The sequence below is a fragment of the Onychomys torridus genome, chromosome 6 (genome assembly GCF_903995425.1).
Source record: "Onychomys torridus chromosome 6, mOncTor1.1, whole genome shotgun sequence".
NCBI lineage: Eukaryota > Metazoa > Chordata > Mammalia > Rodentia > Cricetidae > Onychomys > Onychomys torridus.
This window is the reverse complement of record NC_050448.1, coordinates 82,351,479-82,368,706: the sequence shown is the minus strand read 5'-3', so window position 1 is coordinate 82,368,706 and position 17,228 is coordinate 82,351,479. Positions and strand designations below refer to the sequence as shown.

The following is a 17,228-nucleotide window of genomic DNA, read 5'->3' as shown; positions in this document are numbered from 1 at the left end:
TCTGACTAAAGAGTCACCCCCTCCCTACCATGGACCCTACAGGACTAGGCTGCCTCTCTGGGTTCCCAACTCTCCATCTCTCCTTCTTATGTAGAGCCTGTGGCCCCTGGGGCAAGACAGTTTCCAGGTTCTCCCTGCAGGTAACTCTTTTCCAGGGTCACGTCCAGTCTGGTCCCCCACCCACCAGCCAGCAATTTTCAAGTAGCTAAAATTCAATTGCAAATTTTAACCCATTCATGAATCATAGACTGAGGCCTCTCCATCTTAATTACAAAAAGTTAGTGGAAATGGGGAATTTCCATAACTTAATTTTAAAGTAAGGTTAAAAAAAAAAAAAACTCTTTCTGCTTAATAATTAAAACAAACAAACAAGCAAACAAAAACAAAAAACACACACATCATTTCATTTTACTGCAGTAGGTGACCAGACACTAGTCATCTTGATTTCAATATTGGGAGTTTTAATCCATCACATATTTAACATTTGCTTTCTACCATCACAAAAATCTATTTTATCTTCCCAAAGATAAGAGGTATTATCAGTTAGTACTGCTGCCTTTAACTAAACTCGAACAAAGAGGAACACGGGTGATACACATTTCTGTAAATTGTCTATTTCATACACAATACATTATGTGTTATGTATAAGCAGGCAGATAAAAACGTGTTTGATTTGTAAGATAAAATGAAATGTACACACTCGTCATAATAAAGAACAAGGACTGAAGCTACTAGATCATATCATATCTTAATAAACTCTTTTTATCTATAAAATAAGCCATGCAGTATAGATAGCAAATAAAGTAAACGTGTCCAAGGATTTCAGCCTTTTTATTTCATGATCTTTTTTCCTTCTTTCTTTCTTTCTTTTCTTTCTTTGGTCTGTTTGTTTGTTTTTTAAGACAGTTTTCTCTGTGTAGCCCTGGCTGTCAGGGAACTACTCCATAGATCAAGCTGGCCTCAAACACACATATGTTCCACCTGCCTCTGCCTCCCAAGTGCAGGAATTAAAGAGTGTACTGCCATCATCACCCGGGTCTTGTTTTGTTTTTGTTTTATGATTTTTCTTTTTATGGGATTTTTTTTTTCTTGAAAGCTGAATTGTATGTTTTTATGTTTGTAAACATCAGACTTTGAAGCCATTCTCAGGGAAGGCTCATTCCTTGGCTTTGCATGCACACCTGGCCTGGAGAAGAGCTAGTTAAGACTGTTAACTTTAGAACAAGCTCAACCACCCAGAGCATTCCTGTGCTAGACTCCCAGCTGAGATTTTCACTCCAATACCAGCAACGTGAGACGAGGTTACAGGGTTCCCTGCCACTCTCTGAATGCTCTCGAGTTTCTCAGGTGGAACAAACGTTCTTCATATAATATTAATTTCTGGTACAATTTCTACACTTCGTAAAAAAAAAAAAAATCCAAGTGTTGACTGTTGACTGAAAAAATGAATTAGGGGCTTGAACGAATTAAGGGCTCTCAGGTTTTAGCATTTAACGGCAACTACACTCTACCACCCGAGAAGCTACAAAGCCCTTCAGTGCTACTGTAGTCTGTTTACAGTCTCCTCCAGGTGTCACACGCCGTCCTGGGTCCTCTTATTTGGAACTGGGTCAAAAGCTCTGAGGCGCTGGCTGTTTTAATGTTCTTGACTTCAGGATTAATCAATGACAGAAGCTCCAGGCCACCCTAGAGGCTAAAGGCATAAGAGACAGTTACCGTCAGTCAACAATCCACCATAGCCACATGAGGAATCTTCATCCAAGACAAAGAAACGTCCCTGGCTGATGATGTTCAGTGAGTAAAGAAAGAAAGACATTTAACACTATGGCCTCTATTGACAGTGGGCCAAGGCCAGGTGGTGTTGGCGGCGGCGGTGGTGGCGGCGGGGGCACACGCCTTTAATCCCAGCAGTTGGGAGGCAGAGACAGGTGGATCTCTGTGAGTTCAAAGGCAGCCTGGTCTACAAAGCGAGATCCAGGACAGGTACCAAAACTACACAGAGAAGCCCTGCCTTGAAAAAACAACAGAAAGAAAGAGAGAGAGAGAGAGAAGCAGGGAGGGAAGGAGGGAAGGAGGGAAGGAGGGAGGGAGGGAGGGAAGGAAGGAAGGAAAGAAGGAAGGAAGGAAGGAAGGAAGGAAGGAAGGAAGGAAGGAAGGAAGGAAGGAAGGGGCCAAGACCAGGAAGGACATTCAGATAGGGATTATCTAGAGTATCTAGAGGGCCACTGATTCCCTGTCAGGCATACTGGGAACTGGGGCAAACGTGTTATCTACATGAGAACCTGCCTCCTGTGGGTATGTGAAATCAGCTGTTCCTTGGTATACTGGACAGAGCAGGCTAACAATGCCACCATTAGAACTCCTTTCCCTGTGGGAATCTACATGACAAAGTTGTAACTGGCCTGGAGGAAAGGAGTAAATTCTAATGAGACACTTGTGTCCCCCAATCTGGCTTTCAGACCATTGAAATGATGGATTCCAAGAAACTGGAGTTTTCTCCAGGAATCTCCTGCTGGGAGAAGGAAAAGGCTGAAGCCTGGCACCAGACAGTGGGAAGAAATCTCTTGCCAGAAGAGAGATTTCTCACAGCTCTATTACCATGTATAATGCCACTCTGGGGCAAAAATGCACCTTTCATCTTTTTAAGCTGATTACCTCAGACTTTTTGCTGAAGTATTGGAAAACTGACTACTACAATGCACAAATGGTTTGTCTTTTAAACGTCTTGACAAGTGGGTTTTGGGGACAGTGTGCTAGAGATTGAACCTAGGAATTCGTCCATGTAGGTGTGTTCTCTATCATTGAGATCTATCCCTAAATGATTTCTCTCTTGAGTCTATAGTTCATTTCCGCTCCAGAGGAAAAAAATAAAGCACAATTATCATCAAGTTCTAAAAATGAAGCAAACTTTTAAACCAGAGGTGTGCTTAAACTGTAACCACTATTTACCTCTGAGACCCAAACAAATAAGAATGAGATGGAGTTGGAATTCTGTCTGGTAGAGCACTTACCTAGCACGTGCAAGGCCCTGGGTTTAATCTTGAAAAGGGAAAACAATTTTTTTAAAGAAAAAATATTTTTAAAAATCAAAAGAATCAAGCTCTCCAATGAGGAAACAATGCTTTCTGTCAAAACTCCATGACTTCTAATACAAGGTGAAAGACAAATGATTTCCTCACCACACACAAGCGATGTTACCCACTTGCAGTTAATTAAAGCTGACCAGGTCCCTTTCCCAGGAGGCCTGGTGTGCAATGGTTGTAAACAACAGCCTCCTTGGCAGTGCATTCAACTGTTGCCTATATGGGTTGCCCTAAGAGACCTTGGAGACAAATTTCTGGCAGCTATTCAAGTCTGTGATTTCAGTCCCCAGCCCAGGCTCCAGACAGGTACTCATGGTGCCTTTGGGAACCCCCCGGGCACAGTGGCCAGGGTTCTCATTGGCCAAGTCATCATGTCCACCCGTACCAAGCTGCAGAATAAGGAACATATGATTGAGACTCTGCATAGAGCCAAGTTCAAGCTCCCTGACCACCAGAAGATCCACGTCTCAAAGAAGTGAGGCTTCACCAAGTTTAATGCAAGATGAATTTGAAGACGTGATTGCTGAGAAGCAGCTTATTTCTGATGGCTGTGGGGTCAAATATACCTCCAGTAGTGGTTCCCTGGACAAGGGGCGAGCCCTGCACTCCTGAGGGCTTCCACAGTGCTCTCCTGTACCTACCAAATCATGTTCAGTAGTAAATCTCACATCCAGTCTGAAAACAAACATTAAAAAAAAGAGTTGTTACCCACTTTTTTGCCCAGTCATATTTTGGGGGCCTCATTCTGATCCTCTGTACACAAAGTCTGAATATACTGTGTATCCCCTTCAAAGAAGGAGCGTCAAAACAGCAAGATAAGCAGGAATTCAAAAAGTGTCCATGGAAGAAGAGATGATCGTGATACAAATTCAAGAGCCATATAAACAGTTTAAAATAGTTAAAGCATTTTTTTTCTTCTCTTGAGCCTAAGGGAATTCATTGAGAAAGGAGTTTATGATGTGTTTTTATGAGGCAGAGACACTAAGAGGGCATTACAAGATGTGTTTTTAAAATCTGTTTTTAAAACATGGTAAGATTTGTCTGAGAAAACCACCCAGAGACCCCTGCCTCATCACTTCTCAGTGATGCCCAATGCGTCATACTGTGCAATATTTGCTGATAAAATTCCATCCCATTTGAAACATCTGTAGAGTCAAGAGCAATCATTAAATACAAAGAAAAACTGCCAACGTGTAACAGAATCCAAGATAAAGCTAGCAGAAGCAGGCTGTAAACAGGGCTGTGTCAGCAGAAACTGATTAGGAAGCCAGAGCTATTCCCCAAGTAGATACAGAGTGTCACAGCTAGGGCCCAAATTCACTCTTGAGGACTGACCAAAACAGTAAAAGACACTTGTTGCCACAGGAGATTAAAGATGGTGTTTGCCTGTATGCATGACACCATCCAGTCTGCTACAAAAATACACTGCCTTCCAGCCACAGTTTGCCAGCACTGGCCAGACAAAAGCAGATGAGGAAACTCCTTTTGTACAGACTCCCCAAGTTTGCATGGCAGGACACTGAGTTCCTAGACTCTTAGCTGGTTGCCTAGACATGGGTGAACACTTGTGCACTCAGAAAGCAGAATTTGGAGAGGGTGTTCTCTTTACTCATAAAAACAAACTCCTAGGATGTAACACAAGGGGGAACCTTAACTTTTGGGGGTTTTGTTTGTTTTATGTTGTTGTTACTTTTGTTTGGGGTTTTTTGCTGTGTTTTGTTTCAGGGATCCACAGCAAGCTTTTGTCTAAACAAATGCTGTTGTAACAGGAATCATAGATTTACCAGTCTGTAGGCCAGTATCAACAGCAGACTTCGAAAGACTATGGTTGGTCTTTCATGGTAGCTGTATGCCTTATATAGAAGGACCTGGAAGTAGCCTCACCCTTTGTCAGCCTTGTGTCTGAGGCCAGGATCTTAGCTGAGCCAGCCTGTGGGGGTTAGGGATGGGCTGAGCCCTGTTCCAGTCAGTGAGAGTAAGCCACACATTGAGTGTCAAGAGATCAGAGCACAATTCTCATCTGGGATTGTTGGTTGGAACCCACGTAATATAAGAGAAAAACACAAGCATTTCATTAATCTACATGGATATGGGAATGTTCACATGGAACTGAAGTCTAAAGAAATGACTAAAGCCTGACATTTTTGTGCTTTTAGACAGCGAAGAATAAATGTGGGAAGGAATGGGGAGACAAATGGATCTCTAGACTACAGTACTCAATTCTATGTTATTAAGAGATACACAGGGAAGGGGTGTAATTGGAGTTACTTCACGGTGTATTTATTCAAATTAGACTCCTAGCTAGCTGCAGTTAGGCGTCTCTGGCTATCCTTAAGCCTTGGTGCATGAAGACTATCTCCAGAATCTCCACGGCTTGCTGAGTATGGACATGGATAGGCCAGATGACCTTTTCTAAAGTCGTATGTTTAAGTTGTTGGAAATCCATATTTTTAGAAACCCAGCTATCCCTTTAAGAAACAAATCGGTAAATTTTTCTGTTTTGTGGCTGGAGAAGTGACTTGGCCCTTAAGATTGGAAGGAAAAGTGTTGGCTCAGGATACCCAAGACCAAGTTCTCAGCACAAAGGTGACTTATTTTCCCTAGAGGGAACAGGGAATAAGAGACAAAGACAGGAGATAGAGATGAGAGAGAATGGGAAGGGAACAGGGAGAGGGGCGTGGGTACTTGCCCCAGAGTGGGACAAGGGACTGCCTCTGGTTAGGAAGGAGACAGGTGTGGCCCATAGGAAAATGGCAGTTTATAAAGGTAAAAGGGTAAACCCTGTTTCAGAATGAGGTGTTTCATTTTAATTGAGCATGTTGATTAAGTGAGCCAAAGGGGATTTTTGATTGCTGTAATTGAAGTAATATTGATTACTTCAATACTTTGATTGCTGGACCTTGGTAGTCAGGCTCAGGAGAAGGAAATGACCAAATAAAGGAATAGCCTTGGTGGTTAGCTTTCAGAAGGTAATCTAATGGTCTTTAGCAAGGCAGAGAGAATGGGGGAGACGGACAAGGCCTGTCAGAGGCATGTCTGTCATGTTTGAGCTGGCCAGAGTCTCTTCATAGAGCATTGGCTGCTGTTCCAGAAGATCTGGGTTCAGTTCCCAGCATCCACATAGCAGCCCATAATCATCTACCTATAACTTCAGTTCCAGAGGATCCAACACCTTGTTCTGGCTTCTGAGGGCACTGCACACATGTGGAACACAGACATTCATGCAGGCAAAACGCTTATACACTTAAAATAAAAGTAAATAATAAATAATTTTTAAAAACTTTCCCTGTTTAGAAATGTTTCTTGTTTTCTATAATTTTGGGTTTTATTGCATTTCTGCTCTCTGGAAAACTTGGTTTTGCCTTATTCTTAATATCTAAAACAGGTGGGAAATTGCTTTTACTGAATTCCAGTTTGTCAGTGTCCTATGAATGAGATTTTATTTTCCTATTTTTAAATTTAAGAAAATGTTGTTTTATATCCTGGAATTTTTCTAAGTTTAGATGAATGATATTCCAGAGACTGTGAAGAAATTTCCAGAGGAGACCTTGGGCAGCATGACTTCTCTTGTGTTGCCTTGCCTTCCTCTCCGGTGTGCCTCACATGTCCTGAATCGTGACAGTCTATAGAAGAGTCAGGCATGGGGCCCAGACTGTGGGAAGGTGTCAACAACTGCATTTTTTTTTTAACATAGTGTTGAAGGACCAGGTGAATAAACAGCAATGTTCCAGTATTTGTTCGATATATTTTAATTTTATTTTAGGTATATGGGTGTTTTGCTTGCAGAGGTCAGAAGAGGGTGTTAGATCACCTGGAACTGGAGTTACAGATGGTTGTGAGCTGCTATGTGGGTGCTGAGAATTGAACCTGGGTCCTCTGGAAGAGCAGCCAGTGCTCTTACTTGCTGAGTCATCTCTCCAGACCCCTGCTTTATATTTTTAAGATTATTATTTTAATTCACATTAATTCACTTTAGAGTTTTTCCTAGAAATGATCTCCTCAATTACAGCCAGGAATTGTATATCTGCCTGCTCATGATTCTGAAGACAATGACATGCCCTGTCTTAGTTAGGGTTTCTACTGCTGTGATAAAACATCATGACTAAAAACAGTACAGGAAGAAAGGACTGGTTTCAGCTTGTAGTTTTCCATCACAGTCCAGAGTGAAATAAAGGCAGGAATTCAGGCAGGGCAGGAACCTGGAGGCAGGAGCTGATGCAGAGGCCATGGAGGGGTGCTGCTCACTAACTTGTTCTCCATGGCTTGCTCAATCCACTTTCTTATAGCAGCCAAGACCACCAGCCCAGAGGTTGCACATTTCACCCCTGTGGGATGGGCCTCCCATATAAAACATTAATCAAGATAATGCCCAAGCCTTGCCTATAGGCCAGTCTTATGGAAGCATTTTTCAGACAACTCTAGCTTTTGACAAGTTGATATAAAACTATCTAGCATGTGGATAGTTAACAATGATTCAGAGACCCATGCATGCATGTGTGCACATGCACTTGTGTCTTGTAGCAGACAGTGGTCTGGGGAAAGCTATGTGATAATTTACTTTGGGGGCATTAGGCTCCTTCTAGAGCTCAGGTGCAGTTTAGTGAGCTGAGTTGGGAGGATTTACCACAGCACAGCGCCTTGCTAGCCCCGCGACATGGTTTCTGAGCTCTGGGCTTCACCAAGACCCACAGAGTGTGTGGTTTCTTTGCCCTTAGTGCTGAGGTAGCTTCTGCCTTTCCCTGAAGTCCCAACTGGTGTTAATTCTCCAAATGTACTTTCTGCAGAGCAACAGCTTTGCCTTTCAATTTGCAAGGTCTGGATCATCTTTTTTCGTTATTTCACATTTTGTCTTGCTCTTTCCTTAATCGGGACAAAGTTCAATTTCTTACACACTTCTTGATTTTGAAGTAATCTTGCCTTCAAGGACATGGGATGGCAGGTGTGACAGTGTTCTTTTTTCTGTTTTTTTTTTATTTATTAAAATTTTGTCCATTTTATATACCAACCCCAGTTCCCCCTCCCTCCCCTTCTCCCGCCTCCTCACCTCCCTCCCACTCTACCCTCATCCACTCCTCAGAGTGGGTAAGGCCTCCCATGGTAGTCAACAAAGTCTGGCATACCAAGTTGAAGGAGAGCCTAGCCCCTCCCCCATTGTATCAAGGCTGAGCAAGGTATCCCACCACAGGGAATGGGCTCCAAAAAGCCAGTTCATGCACCTGAGATAAGTCCTGGTCCCACGTGACAGTGTTCTTGATAGGACTTTGTCCTTTTGGAGGCTGTACCACAAAACCCATGTCACAGGGTGACTTGAAAAGCTCCTAATTTGAACCTCCCTCTCATAACCAGACATATATGGGCCAGGGACCCTGACAGCTGAAGATCTGGCCTTGGGTTCCCTGTGTCCTGTGCAGAGTTCTCCAAGGATCCCCTCTGGACCAGCATCCTGTTGTCCCTTGGAAGCAGGAGAGGTGTCTGTTCCCTTGGAGCACATGCTCTCCCACCCTAGCATACTCCAGCTGTGAGCTCTGTGTTTCTAGTCGACCACTTTGGTGGTCAGGGTGAAGCTATGGTGACTACTGCCCTCTGTGATTGCAGGAGTCTTTCAGATTCGCAGTGCCCTCAGTGTCGAGAGTTGCAAACACAGCCAAGATGCTAAACACCGAAACCACTTGATATTCTGTCTGCCCTTTGTCCTTGGGTAGGTCCATTTTATTGGGCTTGTAAAGAAGCGAAAACCATTCCTTCTTTAGTTTGTTTTTCAAATTGGCTGTTCCAGCGATAGAACTAAACTCTTCGTTGTGGGGGTGTCTTGTTTTGGACTAGCAACAGGCTGAGTGATAAGAGCAGGGGAAAGGAGAGATCATTGTGTTTTCAACATCTGGCCTCTTTCCAGGGACACTGACAGCTTAGGGAATGGGGAAGGGAAGGAGGAGACGGGGTGGCGGCCTGGCACAGGCAGGAACAGGGCCTACACAGTCACCCACCAGGTTTTAGGGGGTGCGGGGATGTGCCAGTCTAGGAAATGGATCCTTCTTGTAAGGCCTTGGTGGATTCCTCAGCTTTGTAACATCTCAGAGCTCTAGATATTTGATACTAATCTCCTCCCCTCTCCCGTGTGTGTGTGTGTGTGTGTGTGTGTGTGTGTGTGTGTCTACTGTTAGATCAAGTGTAGGCATTCAGCTATAGAGAAGAGGTCACAGAGTCAGGGGTCCCAGTACCTCTCTGACCAGCCTTGTCTCTTAGTTGTGTTAGGCCATCCATCTGCTCCTGGAATACACAGACTCAAGCTATGAGGAGAAGAGATACACCATGGGGGACGGTAATGACACCCGGTGCCTGGCTCCTTGTTGCCCAGACCTGTGGGCCTCCCAGCTAGAACTAGAGTCTACACCTTCAAGAAACCCCTATGAAGACAGTTTGGTCTTCCAATGCAGGGCTGTGACTTTTCCTCTATTTGTGATTTAGTGTTTGCCTAAATCTTTTGTAAACCTTTGATATGGAGGGCCCACAGTCCCAAACACTCTTCACTCCTGTAACCTTGGAATATGACACTCAGTGTGAGAGGTTGCAGATTCTCTGCCTGGGGCAGGGGGGGAATGGGGGCTTGCCTGACTGGGAACTAGGGTGATCTCTTTTCACATCATCTTGTCTACAGCTCCCAATTATGACCAAAGCCAGTGGCTGAGTGACAAATTCAAGCTGAGCCTGGACTTTCCCAATGTAGGTGCAGGGAAGGGGAGGTTTGGGGAAGGCATGACATCCTCACCTCATCTCCTTGTCTGGCTGAGGGGGGTTGGGATCAGAGCTTCTGCTCACCTCCTCCCATTCCTGGTGGCTGCACAGTGTTTCTGTGAAGGGATGTGTCCCAGCTCTTCCATCCAGTGTCAAGTGTGTTCATGGAGGGCTTCCTGTGCCAGGCATACTGAGTGCCAGGTCCCATGTCTGTCCTCACCAGAGAAGGGATGCAGGGACCCATGTCCCATCTGACCATCCCTGCTTGTCCTTCCATCTGCCCTACTTAATTGATGGATCACACAAGGTCACCCAGAGTAACGCCATCCTGAGCTACCTTGCACAACCTGTGTGAGGGTGGCTGGCAGCAGGGTGGGGCATGGTGGCCGTCCCCCTGGGCTTGGCTGGCGTGGGATGCTGAGAGTGAGTCTATGCTGTGTGTGCTGCAGGTGGGGAGATGGAAGAGGAGAGGGCTCGTATGGACATTTTGGAGAACCAGGCCATGGACACCCGCATGCAGCTTGTGATGGTCTGCTACAGTCCTGACTTTGTGAGTCCCCCAGTGGATGGGGAAGACAGAGTTTGGGTTAAAGTCCTATGTTCACATCTATATTGGCCAACTTTAGCACTTGACTCTTGCAGTACTGACTCTCTAAGGCCTTACTTATCCCAGCAACGAAGTGGCCTTCATGACTCCATAATCTTGAGTCAGTTTCTACTGCTCCTAGGATGCAGTTTGGATTCCACAAGCTAGAAACACGGTTTTTAAACATTAGAGTATGTATTCAGAGTCTTTTCATCTCCTTAAATTTCCATAGACTCTCTGTCCCAGCTATTCATGTCCTCTGTCTGCTCCTAGAATATGGAGACTCAAACCATGAGTTAAAATAAACTGGGTGGCAGGTGGTGGTGGTGATGGGGGCATGTTATACACCCTGGCCTCAGACATCTCTCAGAGCTCAGCTATCTCTCCCTCCAGAACTGTGCCCTCAGTAGCCACAGGAATCAGGACTGCTTCCCAATAGACAGCTGGGGGGCTGGCCAGAGGGACGCTGTCCCTGCCACACCTTCCTTTCAGCATCAAACATTCCTTTACTTCATAACAAGGACTCAAATATCCACTATGCTGCCATCCTCTAGGAATGCCTTCTCCCCTGAGATAGTTTGGTGTTTTGCTTCTTTGATGGCACCAGCTGTCTGAGTCCGGAGCATGTCAGGTACACAGGCACCTCTGAGTCTAACCCACAGGACCTGACTTGGGGGATAAGTAGAATTCTAGCCAAGTGTTGTGTTCCTGTCTGACCTCTCATTATCTTCAACAAATGGGACCTGGTGCCTGTGGGGGTCTGCTTAGTCGTGGTGAACTGATTTAAGATCAGGAAGCTGACTCAGGCCCAGCCTTGAGAAGGTAGACACTCTCCCCCACATTCCTGTGGAGTCACACTCTTTGCCAGGGAGCTGGTGTCCGAGGGTGGTGACTGCTTCCCCCCACACCTCAGGAAAAATGGAAGCCAGAATACTTAGAGGGTCTCCCTGAGAAGATGAAGCTCTGCTCTGAGTTCCTGGGTAAGCGACCTTGGTTGGCAGGGCACAAGGTAAAGAGAGGGGGTGGGGAGGAGAAGTTGCCATTCTTCCCAGGCCTCAAATTCCAGCGCACTCACCCTTGGCTTCCCGCAGATCACCTATGTGAATTTCCTCGATTATGATATTCTTGACCAGCAACGAGTGTTTGAACCCAAGTGCCTGGATGCCTTCCCAAACCTGAAGGACTTCTTGGCCCGCTTTGAGGTGATGCCCTGCTCCTCCTTCCTCTTGGCTGTCCTTCCCTTCCCCATTTCCAGGATGATTTCCTAATCTTTTAAATTTAAAAAAAAAAATTAGCCTTTCTTGAGCCCTGGCTTTCTGGGAGGACCTGTGCTCAGCATTTAACATAGGATCAAATTGATCACTACAAGGTTCCTATGAGGTAGATAGAATTATCAGACTTCTAAGATAAACTGAGACTGGAGGGTGAATCACTTGCTCAGGGTCTCAACTCCCACCCGTGGAGGCCTGCTCTGTGTGGACCCCTGACTGCTATGGGAAGCAGGCTTCCTGTTCTGTGCTGAAAAGAAAAGCTCCAGGTTTTCACTCATCCAGGGTTTCCTGTCTGAGACCCTTTTGAGAAGTAGAATGTGATGGAAGTGTGCAAACAGCTGGCTTTAGGCATTAGGAAGGCAGGCAAGGGACAGCAGGGTTCATGTGAAGTCTCACAATGCAGAGAGTCTTCATAGCTGACCTGCAGAAAGAGCACTCTGCTTCTCATCCCTACCGTGGACACACGGAGAGCTCAGCGCTGTAGAAGGTGCTTGGATTTCGTGGACAAGCAGGGAGGGCCCTTGTAGAAGGGTTATCTTTTTGGGGGGGAGGGGATTTTCTTTCCTCCCTCTCCCTCTTCTGTCTTCTAACACTCTAGTTTCCATCTGTGAGATAAGGTCATACATTTATTTTAACACCTATTTGCTGACCTCTTTCATGTGAGGCGCATTGTCAGGTCCCAGGGGACGTGTCCTACACCCTCATACTGGACTATGTACAGCACACAGTGAGGTGGGGCACACAAGATTGTGAGGTGCATGTGGTATCACCTGGGGCCAGAGATCCAAGCCCGACCTTCACCTCCATTGCCGCTCATATGGCATCCAGGTCCCTGTGTTTAAAACCCCCAAATCTACTTTATTAGACAATTAGAAGCATTAACTGTGTGTGTGTGTGTGTGTGTGTGTGTGTGTGTGTGTGTGTGTGTGTGTGTGTGTTGGTCTTCTCTCTCTCTCTCTCAGGCCTGCAATCTGTTCTCATCCCTCACTTCCTATCTAGTGATGTGCTTTCTCAACTAGTTCCCATTAGCTCTGCTTCTGGTGCATGTTGGGGATTATACAAGAGCTGGCGTCACCGTGGGGAAGGGGGAAAGGAGAACTAAGAGCGGCCGCCTGAGGGCTGGTGCTCTGGCTTGTTGCGAACAGGTAGTCCTGGGTTTTAGAATTCCTGAGCAGTTGGTTCTCTGGGAACTGAAACTTGATAAAAATTCATTCAGGGTGACTGAATTTGGCACAGTTCCTGTATTAGAGCTAGAGATAAATTTGATTGGGCTATAATAATATTGGACTTAGGTACCAGATGGAGAAATTTGGACTTTTCTTTCTTTGGGAATGGGTCAGAACCCCGCCCTGCCTTTCCTGGTGGGCCTCCCTCCATCTTAAATATTTCCACCCCGGATTTGCTGAGTCATGGGGTGGGATTGGGCTCTTTTTCAAGCTACTTCAACATGTTCTGTGACCTCCTTTTCCCTGCCAGCTCCTTCCTCCATGGTCAAGTGCAGGCTGGAGCTTCCCTGGGGAAAAAGAGCAGGCCTGTGCAGACAGCGGCAGGGCTGGGTGAATAGGAGGGTGTGGCTTAACCTCCCAGACTTCAGGTTCCCTCCTGATAAATGATCTGTTAGGACTGACTTTGCAGTGTCATTGAGTAGTTTTCCAAACCTATGAAGTACTGTCTAGAGGACACCAAGCCCCGGATAGTGCTATTTCTCCATCTGATGTCCCCCTTGAGGTAGGACACTAAGGAAAGGAATTTGAAGAGATTCTTTTCCAGAGCTGAGTGAGGTTGACTGTTCTGCTCCGGATGTTGGGCCTACATGGAGTTCATGGGGTGGAGCTGGTCAGCCCAGCGAAGCTACAGGCCTGAGCTTTGCTGTCTCTTTCCCACTCACAGGCCCCAGAGAAGATCTCTGCCTACACGAAGTCCAGCCACTTCCTCTCAGGCCCCATATATTTGAAGACAGCCCTGTGGGGTAACAAGTAGGACCCTTTAATACTAGGGCCAGGAGGTGATCTATGGCTACGCTTGCTGACCACTGGCTTGGGGCACATCTGGGTCCCTGCATCTCTGTGTCAGTTTTCCCATTCCTTCCCTTCGTCCATTCTCTTCTCCTCTGAAAGGCCTTAGCAACCTCCTTTTCCCACTCAGCCTCTCCCAAGTCAAGCTTTTGTTAACTCTGGCTCCCCATTCCTTCAGAGTCCCTTCCTCTCCTTCCTTGTCTTTGTCCTGGATCCAAGTAGCCCTCGGCTTTGCTGGGGGTAATGAAGAGATGCACTTGGCTCTGTGGCTCCCCAGCACTGCCAAAGAAACCAGTCCTGCCTATGATCAGGTATCCATCCTCAGTGTGAGGCTGCCCAGCATTGCCAGAAAGACCAGTCCCCAGGTTGTAGACCCTTAGTTCCCCAGTATGGGACTGTCCAGCTCTATCTGATCCTCAGTAAAGTCTGAACCATGTTTGCTCTGTGTCTTATTTTCTGTGGTTCTCAGGACTACGTTGACTTGCTTGGGTGGTCATTGTTCTGTTGTTTATAGAAGGGACAGGGATGTGTGTATGTGTGTGTGTGTGTGTGTGTGTGTGTGTGTGTGTGTGTGTGTGTGTGATCTTCATGGTCACACAAAATATAAGATCGTTGACAGTCCTTGATATTCCGGTCATTAATTCTGTGTTGCTCACCCTGGGATTCCTATAGACGGGTGCTTCTTCTGTGCTGGGGTTCCTCATTCATTCAGCCGTCACAGCGCCTCCCTCACAGAAATGGAGGGGCTCCATTAGGCTAAGCACCTTTTGTTCCCTTCCCCCAGAAGCTTTTCCTAAACCAGACATCTCTCCTCCCATTCTCGGGATATTTCCCCATAAGCAGTCCCCACCGTTTGAAGTTTGTGTTTCGGGTATCTGACTGAACTCCATCCTAAGTTGATCAAAGGGAAGATGCAGGTCCTGTTGGACTTTTCACCTCTGATATGTGTGAGAGAGCCTGGCCCGCCATCATTGCTCTTGCAGTTCGGAAACTGTAAAGCACTGTGCTCAGCAATGCTGTGCCAAACTATACAGCCAGCAGCATTTAGCACTCTGGGAACTATTCTCTTAGCCTGAGGAGATACAGAATGAGATGCAGAAGGGTTTCCACATTCAGGCATTAGTCTGAACCAGAGTCTCTCCCATGCAAAGGTTTAAGAGGCTCCCCAGCCACCCTTGGAAGAGCATGGTCCGAGAAGGGGCAGGCCTAGTTTGCTGGGCTCCAGTGCAGTAGTGTGTGATCAGCCGTGTCCTGGGTATTTTGTATCAGCTCATCCACAAAGGAGCTGGACTCACTGGAGAAGCATCTGCTGAACAGGTTCCTGTGACAGCCGCTAGACCAAGAATTCTGACCTTGATCAGCACCCCTGTAATAGGGAGTAGATCTGGAGGAGGTCCCTGCTGGGCATTGTTCCAACTGCCAGAAGTTACTTGCTGCCATTAGGAAACTAAGGACTATAGGCAACTTGTAAGGATCATTGTGAAATAAATGAGTCATTAAATAGGGAACTATCCAGGTATGGTGGTACACACCTTTAATCCTCACACTCACAAGGCAGAGGCAGGGGAATCTATGTGAGTTTAAGGCCAGCTTTGTCTACATAGTGAATTCTAAGCCAGCTTGGGCTGCATAAAGTGATTTGGTCTCTTGGGATCAATAAAAGATAATAAAATAAAAAATAATTAGTAGTATTAAAGCCCAGAGATGCTCAAAATTTGTGAAACCCATAAAATAAAAGTTAGCTAGGCTAAAGGTTCATTAAACTTTACAGATTAATGAAATTTTAAAAAGGAACTAGAATTACGGTATAAGGCAGTAGTAGAACATTTACCTAGGATGCACACGGTGGATTCAATCCCCAGAGCTTCAAAAACTAAACTAACCTAAAATGGAGAGAAAGTAGTGGAAGTTAGGAGTGGGAGCACGGTAAAAGTTAAGTAGGAAGAATACATTATTAACCCAGACTGCAGGACACAGAGGTTTAAAGCAGCCTTACAACACTTCCCACAGCAGGCTAATATTGTGAGTGGACTAGCAACCTAGTGTCCTCCACACGCTCTGCTGCTCCTGTAGAAGCAGCCATAGGCCGGGCATGATGAATGCTGAGAGCCGAGCCCAGCAGCACTTTACAAACACGGATGATCACAACCGCATGAAGAGCAAACATCACCATTCAAAAGTGAACAAGACTGGAGCAGCTGTTTCTCTTCAAAAAGACATGCAAATGCCGGGGAGCACTGGGAAAGTCATGAATCGTTCATCATTGGAGAAAGGTGCAACAGAGCTGTAAGGAGGTTCTACTTCACGTACATTAGGATGGCTACCATGAAAACTCAAAAATTAAAACATTTGGTGAGGGCATGGAGGTGTTAATGTCTTTTCCATCATTGGTGGGAATGTACAACAGTTCCTCAAACAGTTAAAAGTAGAGAAATGCAGAACAAGATGCTGCCTTAGTATGACTCTCCAGCAGTCTTCTCGCCAAAGACATTGACCGGATTACACTGTTCACAAGAGCTAAGAAAGTCAGGTGAACATATTTATAATCTCAATACGTGCGAAGCTAAGTTCCTAAGTTCCAAGCCAGCCTAAACTACATAACAAGACCCTGTATACCTCCTCACCCCCAGTCCCTGCCCAAAACAAAAAACAAAACAAACAACAACAACAACAAAAAACCCAAAAAACAAAAAACCAGAGCCAGGTGAGATGTCATGGTGGCCGGTTTTATTATATGGAAAAGAAAAGACATAATGAAAAAGACAGGAAGATGGGGTTGCCATTGCCTGCCTTTCCCCAGCTCCAGGAGAGAAAAGTACAAAGTCCAGGGTTTAGATTTAAAACCAGTCCTCAGCAGGCTCCCTTACCGCTACCCCAAGGCCAGTATCTGCAGACTGAGCCCCTGGAACTATATTAGCTAGCACACAAAGGGACTGCCATGTTCCTTCAACTAGAAAAGAGAGGAAATCAGTGCTGCATTCTCCGGGGAGCAGGGCATATGAAGTACTATAAGGCCTCGACTTAGAGCTTGGCGTGGGACCTGTTCTGATGAGCCCTAGCAGCAGGCAAAAGCTGAAGGTCCCTAGCACAGGCCATAGCTCCCAGACAGATCTTCTATGCCCGCTCTGGCTCCAGGCAGAGATATGTGTGCTGGTGGGATAGGTAGCTAGGGCCTGTGTCATCGCTAGTCCCAGAGTGGCCCTAGGGCAATCCCTTCCCTAAGAGTGTGCAGATAGTTGATCAGGTTAGACTGTGGTATGAACCAGCTTGATGTTGCCCTTGGAGGTCAATGTCTTCATCCACTTTACTCTTACTCTGATGTGGAGCAAGACTCCATTCTCTAGGGTTAGAATGGGATCGTAAGAACAGGACTCCATCTTGGAATTCAGTGCCATGGTGGTGAAACCTAACACTGAGCAGGTCCTAATGCCCCTCATTTCAGGACAGAGCTCATGGGTGGAACATCTGGAACAGCCTTGGGGTCAGGCATCAGTCTCTGGACTTCTATCAGACCAGCATCACTTGTGGCTGTGAGGGACCT

General features: G+C 45.9%; 1 non-coding gene and 1 pseudogene across 1 annotated transcript; both read left to right on the top strand.

Moving 5' to 3' along the window:
* Nucleotides 1-3,202: 3,202 nt before the first annotated feature.
* LOC118586445 lies at nucleotides 3,203-3,335 on the top strand. The gene has a single exon (XR_004945331.1). It is a non-coding gene; the product is annotated as a small nucleolar RNA SNORA70 (small nucleolar RNA).
* Nucleotides 3,336-9,341: 6,006 nt separating this feature from the next.
* On the top strand, nucleotides 9,342-13,652 carry LOC118585800 (annotated as a pseudogene).
* Nucleotides 13,653-17,228: the final 3,576 nt, after the last annotated feature.